This window comes from Mesocricetus auratus, unplaced genomic scaffold (genome assembly GCF_017639785.1).
Source record: "Mesocricetus auratus isolate SY011 unplaced genomic scaffold, BCM_Maur_2.0 Super-Scaffold_100714, whole genome shotgun sequence".
NCBI classification, from domain to species: Eukaryota; Metazoa; Chordata; class Mammalia; order Rodentia; family Cricetidae; genus Mesocricetus; species Mesocricetus auratus.
In genome coordinates, this window is record NW_024429270.1 from 269455 (window position 1) to 280245 (window position 10791).

Here is a 10791-nt window from a genome sequence, read left to right on the forward strand (position 1 = left end):
AAATACTTTGGCTGCTGGCTTCAGGGGTTCAGATCACAGTCACCTGGCTCCATTGTCTCCAGGCCTACAGTGAGACAGAACAGAGTGGCGGGGGTGTGGGGGGCAGAACTGCTCCGTTTGTGGAGTCTAAGAAGTGGGGAGAGGGACGGGGCAGGGAAGAGGGGGAAGGGCATTACTAGAAGGAAGAGAGGAGAGTGATGGGGGAGGAAGGGGGGAGGTATGGAGGAAGGGAAGAGAAAAAGGGAGAAGAGAGAAGAATAGAAAGAAGCCAGGGATAAAATACATTCAGCTGACAAAGGGCTCACTGCTCTGGGATCAGCTTCCTCCAAGCAAGTTCTCCTCCTGAAGCCCATGCCACCTCCCAGAAGCCAGTAAGCTGTGACTTCATGGATGGGCCAGTCCACCAGCAAGGTCAGTACCCTCATAAGTCAGTTACTCCCTAAAGACCTACCTCGACACACGTCTGCACTGAGAACCAAGCCTTCAATATGAACTTCTGGTGAGGCACTTATGATCCAGACATATAGTATTTGGCCTTTCTGGTGTCCCCTGTATCCATGAAAACGCATGCTACTGAGGACAGAGGTGCTGACCAATGTCAAGGTGTGGAGCATGCCCACAGCTGCCTGGCCAGACGGCAACCATGTGCGCAGCATTACCCGAACTCAGCAAGCAGCACTGGCAAACCCACCTGGGGTTTGCATCTTGGTAGGTCAACAGAGATTGCACTAGGGTACAAATAGACATAAAACGTCAAGAGTTAAGGAGAAAAGCAAACATGGGAGGAAGAGGACTTATGGGTTGGTGAATAGATGGTAGTGGTTTGGGTGGGGATTAAACAGTGGTCAGAGGCGCTGGGGCAGGAATGAGGTTGGCACACATCCTGTATGACAGCATGTTGAGGTTGAGCCAAATGAAGTGACAGGAGATGAGGCCCAGAAGTGGGCAGAGCAGGCCTTGTGGGATACTTTCAACCAAAGGGTAGAACACAAGTCTTAGCTGCAGCAAGGCGGGGCCACTGGAAGAGCTGTGAAGTCTGATGGTGGTGTCCTCCATGGAGCTGGGGTTTAAGGAAGGGGAAGATCAGCCAAGTGTCATCATTGATGTGGGAAGACACTTCCTCCCTCAGTGGGCCGATAGACAGCGACAATCCCGCAGGCCGTATCAGCTAGCACCATAACTCTTAGGTTAGGAACACTCTTGTGTTCCTTTTTTTTGTCACAGGCGGTTGTGAGCTTCCCAGCGTGGGTGCTGGGAGTCAAACTCAGGGAACTCAGGTCCGATGCATGAGCAGTGCGCGCTCTTAACTGCTGAGCCGTCTCTCCAGCCCACTGCTCTTGACAGACACTGAAGGACCCATCTCTTAGAGTTAGGGTTATGGCCAGAGAAAGGATGCCAAGAAGACCAGGCCTACTGCATCCCCACGGGGCTACAGCAAACACACTCAGAGGCAGCTTGAGGAGGGGGAGCAGACAAGAGACAGCAGAGAGCGCTGACAGAGGCAGGATTTGGGACCATGGAGCACTGCAGCACCACCTTATAGTAGTGTGAGCAGTGGCAGAAGGCTGTTCTGATGACAACTGTCTGTCTGGGGACCAGCCTGGGGCTGTGGCAATGAAGAGCAGTAGGGCTGGAACAAGGGGCCAGTTTGCATCCAGCATGGTGCCTGAAGGAGATCACGCTGTCTCCGAGCTCCTGTTTCCATGCAGATCAACACAGACTCTACAGAGATACCAGCTCTGCCAATACAGAGTTCACAAGGCCCCAAGGAAGTCACACACACTCTCCAAAGGTCGCCCAGGTGACACAGGTGGGGATCACGCTGGATGAAAGACAAATTTGTTTACTGTGTAATTTTTTTAAATAAATGATTTTTTAAACATTTATTTATTTTATGTATGAGTGCATTATCTATGTGTATGACTTTATGCCAGAAGAGGGCATCAGATCCCAATACAGATGGCTGTGAGGTACCATGTGGGTGCTAGGAATTGAACTCAGGACCTCTGGAAAAGCAGTTGTTGCTCTTAACCACTAAGCCATCTCTCCAGCCCAACTGTGTGTGTGTGTGTGTGTGTGTGTGTGTGTGTGTGCACACAAAATACTGGATGAGAAAACCATCTATCACTGATTACCCATAGGCTTTGCTGGCAAAGGCCTACGTACAAGGGCAGTCAGCCTCACTGGCAAACTGTTGGGAGCAATATAGATATTCAATTGGGAGCCCATTGATACATTGGAATACTGTGAAATAATAAATGAACAAAAAGAAAAGGATATCTACTAAGGAGTAGAAAGGACAGGCAGGAGATGGATCCGCTGTTGAGAGAAATGGCTGTTCTTCCTGAAGACCCTGGTTCAATTCCCAGCACCCACATGGCAGCTTACAACTGTATGTAACTCCAGGGGATTCAATACCCTCACACAGACATACATGCAGGCAAAACATCAATGCACATAAAACAACATACAAATACATAGATATATTTTAAAGTAGAAAGAAATTCTGCAAAAATAAAAACATGTAATAAGTCTGAACATAGCTTTTGAGAAGAACAAAGATCCTATCTAGACACACTTAGTCTTAGTTACTTTTCTATTTCTGTGACAAAGCACCGTGACCAAGGAAACTTATAAAGAAGGCATTTAATCTAGGAGTTCACAGTTATAGAGCTAAGAGTTTATGACTTTCATGGTGGGGAGTATTGTAAAAGGAAGGCAGACATGGTGCTGGAGCAGTAGCTGAGAGCTCACATACTGATCCACAGGTATTGGGTGGGGGGAGACAGAGACAGACAGACAGACAGACAGACAGATAGAGAAATTTAACTGGGAATGGCATGGCTTTTGAAACCTCAAAGCCCATCTCTAGTGATGCAACTCTCACAAGACCACACCTCCTAATCCTCCTCGAATAGTTTCACCAGCTGAAAGTCAAACATTCAACTATGTGAGTCTACTGGGACCATTCTCACTCAAACCACATTCTTATAAAGAGACTGTCACGATATAAGAAAAAGTCCTCAATAAAAGAGTTTCTAGGGGCAGGAAAGTTACTCCTCAGTTGGGTACTGCTCTTCCAGAGGACTAAGTTCAGTTCCCAGCATCCACACCAGGGGGCTCACAACTGCAACTCCAGCTCTACTGGGATCTGATGCCCTCTTCTGGCTTCTGGAGGCAACTGCGCTCACAGGCACATAACACCCCCACAACACACTCTAGTACACACAATTAAGCATAAAATTTGTAATTTAGAAGATTTCTCTTGGGGCTAGAGAGACCTTTCAGCAGTTAAGTACTGCTCTTGAAGAGGACTCAAGTTCAGAACACAGCACCCAAGTTGGGTGGCTCAGATTGTTTGTAACTCCAACTCCCAGGGGAATCTGATGCCCTCTTCTGGCCTCTGGAGGCAACTGCATGCACATGCACACACACATACACAGACACGGAAGGACAGACAGACAGACACACACACATAATTAAAAATAAAAATAAATATTTAGAAGAGATTGCTACTGCTCGTGGTGGCACACATCTTTAATCCCAGCATTCAGAAGACAGAGACAGGCAAATCTCTATGAGTTCAAGTCCCTCCTGGTCTACATAGCGAGCTCCAGGACAACCAGGACTCTGTAGAAAGACCTTGTCAAAAAGAAGAAGGAAGAGAAGAAGAAGGAAAGAACGGAAGGGAGGGAAGGAGAGAAGGATGAAAAGAAAAATAGTTGTTGAATGAAAAATAGCTGTTGTAGCAGAGTGTTGTAAATGACAAACACGTGTGTAAATGGCACTCATCACTTGAAATGGGTGGGATCATTGATAATACCAGTGTTTTTTCTCCATCAGATTATTTTTTTAATAGAAAAAGGATATTTATAATGAATTTTAAAACACAAATAAAGAAAAAAATACAGGTATGTGTGAAGTTGGGGAAAACCAGGTTATAATACAAGATCAACTGTATGACTACAGACAGAACAAAGTGAAAAAGAATTTTAGAAGCCAAAGATGTCAGGGGAGGCTTTCTGGAAGTGGTGCTATTAGAAGTAAAAGTTCAGGGCTGGAGAGATGGCTCAGAGGCTAAGAGCAGTGAATGCTCTTCTAGAGGACCCTGGTTCAATTCCCAGCACCCACACGGCGGCTCACAACTGCCTGTAACTCCAGGTCCAGGGGATCAGACATACACACAGGCAAAATACCAATGCACATAAAACAAAAATAAAACGGAATCACAAGAAAAAGTAGAAATGGAAGAAACCAGGGTTCTGCAAAGCAGGGCAGAACCCTGAGAAGATCTGGTTCCTGCATGCCTCATCGGTGGTGTTGCTGGTTAAGGCAGAAATCAGGACTCAGACTTCTCTGACGACTGTGGTGTGAACTAGCCGGTGACATTACTTAGTGCAGAGGTGAGACTCAGGGCCCCACCCCACCATGTGGTCCTTTCCACTCTACAGACATGTCACCTGCCAACCACACCAGGAGCCCCGATGGTAAGAAACTGTAATAAAGTAGCACAGAAGCTCTGAGCTTTAACAGTAGCATTCTACTGTCATTTGCACAAACCAGCTTCTCCTGTCTGATAACCAGCTTGGGATGCCTGAGAAGCTAACCATTGACCACCCCAAGTCATCCAGGCTCCTGCCCCACTCCTGAGTCTTGGTACTTGAAACCCAGCTTGAGTTTGAGCTAGGTCATTGACCCTCTGTAGGAATGCTGGCATCTCCCTCAGCCTTTGTTACAAACAGGAGGCCACAGCTCCTGTCCCTCCAGTCTGTGCTTGCAGCCAGGAGTGAGGCCTTCCTGTCCCAGCTGGCTAACCCCTTGTCCTGTTACTCTTAGTTCCAGTTGCCTGCTGCTAACAAACACCATGTACTGGAGACGCTGTCAAGAAAACAGGTTGGGTTTGGCTCACATCCTGGTCTAAGATTAAGGTGCTTATCTGCTGCTGCCTTCGGGCTGACAGTCTCAAGGCAAGGGAGCCACAAGGATCGCATGGGCATGTGTGTATACAAGTACGTATGGCCTCACTATGGCCACATCTCCTCTGTGTGTGTGTGTGTGTGTGTGTGTGTGTGTGTGTGTATACACAAGAGGCCCACCACAGATGTCTTCCTCAATTGATTTCCACTTTGTTTTTAAAACAGGGTCCAGGACAGCCAGGACTGTTTCACAGTCTTGAAAACAAACAAACAAACAAACCAAAACAGGGTCCATCACTTTTTACCAGGAGTTCCTCAATTCACCTAGCCTAGCTGCCCAGTAAGCCCCAGGGATCCAGCTGTCTCCACCCCCCAGTGCTGGGGTTACAAGTGCAGGAACATGTGGCTGCCACACTTGGCTGTTCCCACCCCACCCCCTTTATTTGTGTTTATGTATGGGTGTGTTTTGACTGAATGTATATCTGTGCACCACATGCATGCAGTGCCCCTAAAGGCCAGAAGAGGGCATCAGACCCTCCTGGGATTGGAGTTCAGTTGTAAGGCACCATAAGGGTGCTGGGAATTGAACCCTGGTCCTGTGGAAGAGCAACCAGGGTTCTTATATCCACCAAGCCATCTCTCCAGCACCATTACCTGAATTCTGACTTACCCACCTTCCCAGCCCCCCCCAATAAAACAAGCAGCATTCGGTCACATGGGTTTTATTCTGATGATTTGGCCCAATTCTAATTCTGCAGATGCCCTGTCTTGCGGTCTTAAGCTGGGGGTTAGACCCTAACATGGTTCCAGAGGGGACAGACCTTATTCAGACCTCCATGACTTTCCCAGCAGAGGTCATCACAACAGTCTCCTAGAATGGGACTCTAAATGTCACCCACTTCAGACCTTACTCTGTTTAATCCAAGCTCCCTCCAGTCATGGGTTACAGGCCTGGCATGCCAGAGCACTGGACACAAAGCATATATTCCCCAGTAAACAATGACATCATTCTTTCCCATGTGTCCTGGCTAATTTTCCTCCTGCTCCTCCTCCTCCTCCTCTGATGCTTGCTCTTGCTCCTCCCTGATACCTGCTCTCCCTCCTCCCTGATGCCTGTTCTTGCTAATCCCCTGGATTCTGGGTCCAGATATGCCACAGATTCTTCTTTCTAGGTTTAGGGTGTAGGACTGTGATTTTTGTACCATTGAATAGATGGAGGAGGAGCGTGGGCTCAGTGGACCCAACATGGACGTACTTTTCTTCAAGTCATCCAGAATTCTGTAGGTAACCCCAATAAACTCATTGATTCACAAAGCCACAGTTGGGCCCTGCTTACTTTGGTCTATTGTTGGCATTTATCTGGGATGTTCGTTGATTGCCTTCCAGAAATTTGTGTTTATGCCCATGGAATACATCTGGCAGACTCTGCCTCTGGGAGAAACTTCTTTTTTTCTACAGGATGGTGGGTTTTGCGGAGACTTTGGACTGGTCAAGTTACTGAGAATCAATGACTGTTACTGTGGTGCCATGACCCAGTGTTCAGCTATAAATGGAAGTGAATAATCAGATACCTATCTTACCCTCTTCCCTCCAGGTCGAGGAAGCATTGCTTAAGACAGACAGAAAGGACGTAAGGGCGGGAGGAAGGGGTGGAGTGTAGAGTAGCTATCGCCTCCAAATTGAAACATTTTCTTCTGAAGTGAGCAGGGAGGGTTATAAGACTAAGAAAACTAAGGTTCACGAAACTTACATGACCCAGAGGGATCAAAAACTTATGAAGTTTCCAAAGCCTCTCCTCAAGATATTGAAGATAGAGACCTGTGAGCTGGGCAAGGAGCTCCAGGAAGACAGATTTTGTTGAGCCCCCATCCATGCTGGATTAGGCTGCCCTTGCCCTCATCCTCACCCCTGTGTCCCACCCCAGCTCCCTCTCTCTGACAGCACCAATACAACTTAAACCCCGGCTCCCTCTCTCTGACAGCACCAATACAACCTAACCGATTATCCAGGATTTTTCACTTTTTTTTTCCAGGTAAGATAGTAAAGTTTCACGGCGAGTACACAGACTTCAACAACTCCTCACAGTTTCACATATCAGGGTTCTTATAACTGAAAGTAACATAAAACTTCCCGCAGACAGCAGTAGTGTGGTACTATGTTCTCAACGTCAAGTTTTGCTTTCAAAGAAGGAGGTGATCTTGTTGACATGACTGAGCACATAGAGCAGGTTGCTCTACTCTCGACTCAGGTACCCTTTTAACTCTAAAACATGCTTATTTATTCATCACGATTATTTCTAATGTCAATTAAGTTTCTTTTATGACCTTTTGTTTATGTACGTAAGGCATTCTGATTGTTTTTCCTGCACACTGTCTTCTTGTCTCTCTACCATCTCCGTCAACCCCCTGCCTCCTCCCTACAAGTCCCAGCTAGTTTGAGTTTGTGTTTACAATTGTGTCTTAGAAGAGGGCCTTTTGTAGCCCTCCTCTTATTTCTGGCGCTTGTTTTTTCCTGCCCCCATCTCTCAGTGTTTTCTGAGCTTTAGACGGAGGGCATGGACGTCTTGTTTGGGGCTGAGCCCTCAACCATTACTCACTACCAGCACTGTAAGGAGGTCTCAGCATTCATTATCATCCAGTAAGACAGGATTCTCTGATGAAGAGTCAAAATGGCATTTGTCAGGGCCTTGTGGCCTTTTCAGCTCTCTGTCAGTCATCGAGGTGTTCTGGGCTTGTAAGATTCCCCAGGGAGTCCTGGTGTGGGCTTTTAAGTGACACAGACGCCATTGAGCCATCCATGCCCTTGTAAGTAAACCCCTGCCTCCACCCCAGCTCATTGGTTCAACACCTAGACTTGGGTGGAGTCTTTCTTTGGTCCAATCAAGAGCGGACAGACATCTTCTCACATATTCCCAGGAAAGTCTGTGACATCATGACTGGTGCTGTGGTTGTAGCTGCCCGGTGCCGATCCTGAAGGGACCCAGTTGAAAACCAGCAGGACTAGCCTCGAGAGAGAGGGGAAAGGGCACTGGAGACCCATCAGAAGTCCCAGACTACCGCAAGGTGACCATGACGTCAAGGGAGCCATTGTGCTGACCCTGAGTCTGCTCAACGGCGAAGGACCACCAGGGAGCTAAACGAGCAGCTGAAGCAGGGACATTTGGCTGAGGTTGTTTGTTTGTTTTGTTTTTGTTTTTGAGGCAAAGGCTCATGTAACCAAGGCTGGCCTCAAACTTATTATGTGGCTGACGCTAGCCTAGAATTACTGCCTCTGCTCCCCAGGTGCTGGTGTTACAGGCATACACTGCCATGCCTGACCTTCAGGGTTAAGAACTGAGACAGTCTCCCAAGCTTGAACGGTGCGCCTTTATGAGTTTGGCTGTTTTGTTTTGAATCTATTACCCTCCCCACCGTACTACTCCACAGGTGTGAGGCGCTTGCACAGGAGTGTAGAGTTTACCTCTCTGTTTAGTCCGATGACCGATAGTACCCTGATGGGGGACTCTGGGTCATTGCCCTCTGTTGCCCTGGAGTTGTACACAAACAACAATCAGGACAATAGCCCCAGGAAGTCCCCATGATCCTAACACTGGAGGCCCCTGTGTGGGTGGGATGCCCAGGAAGGGATGTCTGGGCTAAAGGCTACCTTCCACTCACCCACCCTCTCAGCTGAGGCAGGGGCCTTCACCATGGCTGTGGGTATGAACCTCGTTCGAGGCAGTGTGCCCAGGAGAAGCAGGCTGACCTCTCCAAATCTTGGTAGCTGGGGCTTGGCTTGTTCCTATTCCCAAGAAGCTTTGAACCCTTGATGCTGGAGTAAGACAGTGCCAAGTGAGTGTGTTCTTGCCTTCCATTTCCTTGGCCCTTCCTTGTGGGCTGTCCTGCCCAGGCCCCTACATCCTTGGCTCCTTCCCAGGGGCTGTGAGTGTCAGCAACTGGTGAGTCGGTTCCAGTGAAAACAGGGCAGTTCTTGACCCCTGTGGATCAGACGTCATATGTTGTAAGTCTTGGAAAGCTAACACACCCACAAAACTTGAAATACAGACATCACAGAGGCTCTTTATAGAGGCCTGCCCCTTTAGTCCTGTAGAACAAAAGGCAGGGAGGGCCATCTTCCCAATTGACAGATGAAGAAACTGAGGCTCACAGTGGACACATAGACCGTGTCACTAAGCCTGTGTTCTCCCTTTCTCCAGTGTCAGAGACTTGTGGGAGCCTGTGTTTGGGAGAAGGTGACACCACACGGTCAACAGACTCTTTCTTAGTGGCCGCAGCCTTGCCTGTCACCAGGGAGAGCTGTATGGGGTGTGAACGGTGTGGGAAACCTGTCTCACTGCCTACAGTGTGTCAGAGACCTTTTGCCTGGTGGCTGCTCGTTGAAGACGAGGATGGATGTTACTGGCAATTTACAGATGACTGCAGAATGTGGCCTTTGGGGTTTAAAGCCCTGTAATGTCCTTCAGCTGTGTCACCTGGAGGAGTCTTCCTGAGCTCGGACTGTTGGATGGAATGGAGAATCATAGGTAATAACTTGATGGGGGTGTCCTTCTGTATATATGTTTCTTTTATTGGTTGATGAATAAAACACTGTTTGGCCTGTAGTCAGTAGAGGCAAGAAGATAGGTGGGGTTAGGAGTCAAGGAGAATTCTGGGAAAGGCAGGCAGGGGAGCCCACCAGAGAGTTGCCATGTAGACCACAAAGGAGTAAGAGGTGCGGACACCCAGACCCTTCTCCAGTAAGATAAGACCATGTGGAAATCCTTAGATTAATAGAAATGGGTTAATAATTAAGACAGAGCTAGCCAATAAGAAGCCATAGTCATCAGCCAATAGTTTAATAATTAATACAGCATCTGTGTGTTTGTTTTGGGGCTCAAGGGTGGGACCTGGTGGGACAAGAAGCCATCAGCAACAATAACTACTCACAGGGTTAGCATAAGAATGGAATAAGATGTATGGAGAGTGAGTTACCCATGCTTGCCAGTTCACACCCAATTCAACCAGTGTTCACTATGAGAGCCGACTGTGTGAAGACACACTTTAGCTATGACCTCAGAGGCACATGCGGACCACTTAGTAAGGGCTTTTAGCAATCTATGCAGCCAGCAACCACATGTCTGGGTCTGAGAGGTGGAAACAGGACCTGTGCATGTGAACCTCCAGGTCCAGGAGAGGATGAGCTGTCTTGTTTCCCATTTCTGCATCCAGGACCTGCATACAGTGGATGATCGGGAACATTTATCCGTTTAATAAATATACAGAGGTGCTAAAGTCTTGTCACACACATCCCTACCAAATAAGTTTGTTTTGGAATGGAAGGATTAACAAATGAATTGATCTCTTTTTTGTTTTTTGTTTTTTTTTTCAAGACAGGGTTTCTCTGGGGTTTTGGAGGCTGTCCTGGAACTAGCTCTTGCAGTCCAGGCTAGTCTGGAACTCACAGAGATCTGCCTGCCTCTGCCTCCCCAGTGCTGGGATTAAGAATTGATCTCTTTTTTTAAAAAAGATGTATTATTTTTAAATGTGCATGTGTGTTTGTGTGTGTATCTGTGCACCTGTGTCTGCATTTGTGTGTATATGTGTGTGTCCGTGTAGACATTCATGTGTGTCTGTGTGTATATCTGCATATGTGTCCATGTATGTCTGTGTGTATATGTGTATGTGTCCATGTGTATCTTTGTGTGTGTGTGTGTGTGTTGTATGTGTGTGTCTGTGGATGTGTGTCTGTGGGTGTGTGTCTGTATGTCTAGGTGTGTGTGCACGTGTCAGTGCTCACAGAAGCTGGAGGCATTGGATTCCCTGGAGCTGCATTTACAGGCAGTTACCAGCCTCTTGATGTGGTACTGGGAATCAAGAAGCGTGGGTCCTCAGCAAGA